Genomic DNA, 6,104 nt, shown 5'->3' on the forward strand with positions numbered 1-6,104 from the left:
CTTTAGTGAGTTTCAGGTCAGGTGCTCACAAAATTAAAATTACATGGATTCTCTGTGTAATCTCCAGTCAAGTAGCAGAATGACAGTAACCTGATTAGAATGTTCAGGTTTGTCCCAGCTGAGGCTGATTTTGAATCTGAACCCTCGCTATATGTAACATTAAGCCCCTGAAATTTAAAAATGAGTTCAAATATTTTTAAGCAGGTGGAAATTGACAAAGGAACTCAGAAGCCTTCAAGTAATGTTTAGGGAAGAACCCTGCTTGCTGTTGCATTTCTTCATTGTATGACACTGGCTTTAAGATTTATTATAGTAATATAATATACAATGAGATCTAATCTCCAGCAAAATCCAGCATACACAATAATAAGCATAGGAGCTAAATCAAGGAATGGTCACAGCTATTTTTCTGGAAAGAACACCTTAAAAAAAAAGAATGCCATTGTGATGTCGTTTCAATCATGCAGTGTCAGGAAGCAACAAGTACAATAATAAGCTTATTGCCATATACTGAGATCCCATGCATGCTCTTTTATGAGGACTTCTCATTCACTGAGTTGCATTACCCTGAGAAATAAGGATTTTTATTCCCATTTTAAGAATGAGGAAACAAAAAATATTAGTGAAGTTAAATAACATGCTCAAGTTCGTCCAGCTTGTGGATTGCTAAATTGGGGTCAAAATAAGGAACAAAGGGATCAAATGTACAGTGACACTTCAATGAGAATCAGCTTTGTTGAGAATAAATTTAAAATTATTTCATGTCTTAATTACATTCATTTCATTTATTTATTTATTTTTACCATTCATTCTCTTATTCATCCAACAGATGCCCTGAGTGCCAACTGTGCCTTTCACTTGCACTTGACTGAAAACACCCAGAAGACAGAAAGGCACAGTTTTTGCCCCCAAGAACTTAGAGTTTGGTGGGGAATCAAGCATAGGAACTATTGGTAATAAACAGAGGAACACTGCTTATCCTCTGAAATCATAAGTCAAATTCTTCCATATACCAAGAAAATAAGAAAAATGGGGATACTATTAGGGCATATAAAGAACATTTCTCCTTACTCTCTTCAGGCTGTGGCTTGATCATTAAGAGCTTGAAGGATCATGGTCCTCTAATGACTTCATGTTAGTGCCACCTGTCTGGGCCACTGAGAACCCATGATGGAACTGAGAATCTGAGGAAGGGAGAAAAAAAAGATTAAAAAAAAAAAAAGGATCATGGACAGGGGCAAAATAATGATGAACTGGAGAGGGAATTTCTTTATATTTCCTGGCAAAGGTGAGCTCTGAAACTGATATCGTAGACAGATCTTAGACCCCAGCTCCCAGTGGGAGTAAATTATCTTCCCATAAAACTCATCCATATGATAACTCTCTATTGATATTATCAGAGAGGAGTGTCTTCTATTAACAAAGATGCATACTCTTAACCATACCAAAAATACTTCAGGCTAATCAAAGGTAGACATTATGGAGGAAACAAGTCATTTTTCATGTCGTTGATAAAGAACTCTCAAGTATTCTTTTTTAAGAACACTTTGATAGTTGCCTTGGTGGTGGGCTTGGATCTGCATAGCATCAAGCCCTTCATTCATTGTCATTCCCTATATGGATGAGGGGAACTATTTTAGAGAGGCTGGCATTTCCAAGGGTACCTGGTTAACTTTAAGGTCTGTAAGAGTAGGACCAGGCTGTTTTTTGTTATCACTCTATTATCAAAATTTGTCACAGTCCCAGACCCATGACAGAAACAACATGTACATTGGTTAACGAAGAAGTAATTTAACCAAATGCAATGATTCTTTCCCAATTTGTGCTATTAAAAACAACAAATTAATATTCCGTTCTATTTTAATGATAGAAATATTTTTAGGCAGGTGAGAATCTGATAATGTTTATGGTTGAAAAAAAAGTCATTAATAAATCAATTGGTTCTGAAATCAATTCCCCCTGAAATACTTCTATTGCTATACATAATGTAAATATTTATTATAATCCAATATGAAATAAACTCCTTCTTAAAATTTTGCCATTTCTTTGAAGAATTGGAACTAGACTTATTTTGAGAATAATTAAAAGCAAGGTTTCACCTTGGTTTATGTCAAATCATTACACCAGAAAATAGCTAAAAACATTGTCCTTTATAGAATCATGCTACAGTATTATTATTTATTTTGATTAGAAGGATTTGTTATTAGAAGCAATATTTTCTCTCATACCAATTACATGCAACCACTAGCTTTTGAAAGACAAAGTAAGTTGCCGCCAGAATGACCCACAATTTCCTATTTTCCTTTTTGTCTCAGGTCATGTTAAAAAACGTATTCAGCCTTGTATGGCTACTTTTGCTATTTTCTAGTGTTACTGTTCATATGTCCTTTCTCTAGTTTGGGCTGCTATAGTCCTTTGAAGGCTTGTTTTTGTTTTTTTGTTTGTTGTTGTTTTCTATCAACTTCAGATTGAACTGGCTTCCTTCTTTCAGATGGCATTCACCATGTCAACGATAACAATCAACAAAAGACACCCATACACCCAAAGCTTGCGCCTTACTCACCAAAACCTAATAATTTACTTATACTACCCGCCAATATTCTTAAAAATACACAACATACTCATCTCTATAAGCTCACAGCAGCATTTTCACTAAAGGATGAAATTCTGGAACATTTAATTATCTTGAAAGCAAATGGTAATTAAACACTTTTCCTAACACTGGGAAGCTGGGGTGGTGAAGGAAAGAAAGCTAGGGATTGGAATCCATTATGTGGCTGAGGCTTCTGTCTGGTCGATTTAAGCAGATTGGAGCCGAGGCAGTCGCACATAACCGCCTCAGGTAAGGGAGCGCAGTGTTCCTGTGGGGTTATCAAACCGGCCAGGCCTTGAAGGCAGAGCAAAGCCCTTCCAGTGGGAAGTTCTTCCTAAGTGCTTGCATGGCATCCGCGGGATTATCCCACCCCACTCACACATCATCTGGCTTTAAACTTTAGGCCCTCTGGCAAAGAAGAGACGAAACATCTATTCGTTCCCTCCTCCCGCTTATCCCTCCGTTCTGCCTTTCCCATCCTGTTTCCTAGCAGCCGCTGGCTGAGGCCTGCCCTTCTCTGCCAAGCACCAGGCTGGATTAGCTGCAAGCCAATAGCTGGGGGTCAGGATTAAGAGGCCAGCGTGCACTTTAATACAAGCTGCCTATAATTAATGGCATTATTAATAGCTTGACTGAAAAATTCATTAAAAAATCCATTAAAAATAAATACCCTTTTACAAAAGGCATTGCCTTGGGTAAGAAAAACAGAAAAAAAGATAAAGGAAAATTGATTGGTGGCTTTCAGCTCACAGAAAGACAGACCATAGTTCAAACTGATTAAAATTGAACATTTTAGATTAAGCACCCTTGCCAAAATATTCTCTGTAGTTACCCAATATGAAAATATTATGACATGTCACATATTTATATTTTTATGTATCAAGGGTTGGGATATAAGACACACATGTAGCTGTTTGAAGTAACTTTCTTCAAGTGAATACTCTTGACCCTCAGTAATAGCAGAATGTCCCGTGAAATGCTGGTTAACTGATTAACTCAGAGCCTCAAATGCAAAAGATCTGTTGAGAGGTGGAATATTCCCCATAAATTTATGACTTGGTCCAATTGTTTATCTACTTGAATATTTTCTGCATAAGTGCTAGCATTGGTCCTTTTTCTTTGTTTTTTTTTTTTTTTTTTGCATTCATACCACAGTTGTTCTCCGTATATCAGGCTCTGTAACTTGGAATCGATCTTATCGAGTTTTGCCTCAGCCCAAATAAACAGTGTAGAAGGTGATTGGAATGTCTGTGGTTCGGATGTTTGCTAGGAGAAAAGTGGTGATGGAAGGGGAAAGTCCTGTTGGGTACACAGACTCCCCTGCCCCGCTTCCCCTAAAGGTTCTCATAAAGGTTTGTTTGTGTTGATACTAAATCTGATCTTTTGGGTCAACTTTTCTCTGAGTCTAATCTGCTCATTGGTGTGAGATGAACATTGTCTTCCAGAGGTACAGGCGACCATGCCCTCTGAAAAAAAGACCCCATTCATGAGAGTATTTGCTTGAAGAGAGCTTTTATTCACTTCACCTGTTATGTTGTGCCTATAGAGCACAAAGCCAAGTGGAGATTAGGCAATTATCTGGTTAATAGGATCAACATAGACAAGAAGTTCATTCAATAGGCATTTCTGACTGCACACCATGCACAGCACAGCCCTGGATGGGTTGAGAGGCACAGGGTGAAGAGAGAACATGCTGCTGCTTAGTTCCTAACACAATAAAGGAAATGAGACATAAACACAGTGAACAACTGACATGCAATTTACAAGCAAGGGAAGAATCATATGGGATTCTATGTACTAAAATGGGGAATATAGCAAGTTAAAAATTATAAGACGTGGTTAAGCTGGGGTATGTTTCTTGGAAAGGGAAATCAGTCTCTATATGTTCAGAACTCTCCAGTTCACCCCCTTTTAAACCTGGTAATTTCAGACAGTGGATGCATGCTCTTTTAAAATGAATTAAATTTCCTTTGTTGCCACTACACTAAGTTCTCACAATTTATACTTAAGATGGTATTTAATTCCTGGAAATACTGAGAAACTTTTTTTAAAAAAATCTGGGATTCACAGGGCACCCACGGATATTATATTAACACTCTGGCATTGTTTCAGCTCTCACTTTTCCCTCCTTGATACTTGCAGAAAGTTATTAGTGCAGTGTGGTAGGTATTAACTGAGCAATGAACTTCCCAGTAGAAAGATACTGATTTTAAAATGCCTGTGCTCTGTGATTTCCACTTTTGTTTCTAATAAAATATGGCCCTAATTAGCAAAGTGTTGACTAACTTCCCAAGTAGGTTGTGTTAGTTTGTTCAACATTTTCCATTCTCTTTCATTCTCTTCCTATAATTTAGACTGATGATAGATTTTCCCTAAAGTACAACATTTGCAATTTTGTGAGGTTCTGAAAATTAAAAATAGGTGCTCTGGGGTGAGATCCTCTTGCCTACTACTCCTGGGCATGAAATTCTCAACTTACAGCTTTTACTTCTATGTTAATGTGGAAACCTACACTATTAGTTAAAATTTTTAAAATTACGTTGGTTGGCTGTTTTATCCATGTGTAACAAACACATTTAACTAATATGTTTCTGAAATATCTACTAATGGAATCAAATAGTTGTGTTGACACACTTTAGATAGAGGCTGCATGTAGGCAATAGAAACAGAAACGTAAGAGGGGAGAGGAGAAAGCTCTGCAGGGTGGAGGCAGGATGTTGGATGAAAGGTACTTGAGGAGATGATATCACTGTTCAGCCTTGTCATTTAGCACCTGGCATGTCCTCCGTTAGGTAAATTAGGGGTAATAGAACACATTGATTTTGGAAAGGAAGATCTTGACAGTTAGGAAAACAAGATCAAGCAAAGGCTGATAAGGCTATTAGTTCTATATTTTATTCAAATACTGTAATCCCACCTGTCTGAGTAGGCTAGGAAATTTACCAAACTTCAAGCACTTGGTGACCAACTTCCATCAAAGAGGGATCAAATAATTACAGACATGGGATGGAAGGAATGTACCCAGGATGTGGTGAAAAATTAGCAAGCATTAGGAAATGAAAGAGGCAATTTTATTAATACAGTCATCCACCTTTTTCATCACTACCAAGGTCAAAAAAAACCTGGCATACATTATGTAAACAGATCTCAGTTCAGATGCTGGATCGTTCACTCATTCATTCAAGAAATCATTATTGAACAGCTACTAAATGCTGAAGTTATCCCAAGAACTGGAGACAAAACACATAACAAAGCAAAGAATCTTGTCCTCATGAAGTTTGTATTCTAATGAAGGATATGAGTAGTAAAGCAGAAATATAAGTAAATATGTATTATGTTAGAAAAGGTGATCACTGGGATGAATGTGTTAGGGAAGTATGTTAGCAAGAGTCAGAAGAGGCCTTCTCACTGAGAAGATGACATTTCAGGAAAGACCTGAAGCAAATGAGGGAATGAGCTAGGTGGGCATCTGTAGGAAAGGCATTCCAGGTAGAGCGGACAGCAATATATT

The 6,104-nt window shown here is 37.4% G+C and overlaps 1 non-coding gene across 1 annotated transcript; it reads left to right on the plus strand.

The window, feature by feature from the left end:
• The first annotated feature begins 1,116 nt into the window (after nt 1-1,116).
• LOC129039783 (small nucleolar RNA SNORD66) lies at nt 1,117-1,192 on the plus strand. Its single transcript, XR_008503481.1, has one exon. It is a non-coding gene; the product is annotated as a small nucleolar RNA SNORD66 (small nucleolar RNA).
• Nucleotides 1,193-6,104: the final 4,912 nt, after the last annotated feature.

The sequence above is a fragment of the Pongo pygmaeus genome, chromosome 5, assembly GCF_028885625.2.
Source record: "Pongo pygmaeus isolate AG05252 chromosome 5, NHGRI_mPonPyg2-v2.0_pri, whole genome shotgun sequence".
Taxonomy (NCBI): Eukaryota; Metazoa; Chordata; class Mammalia; order Primates; family Hominidae; genus Pongo; species Pongo pygmaeus.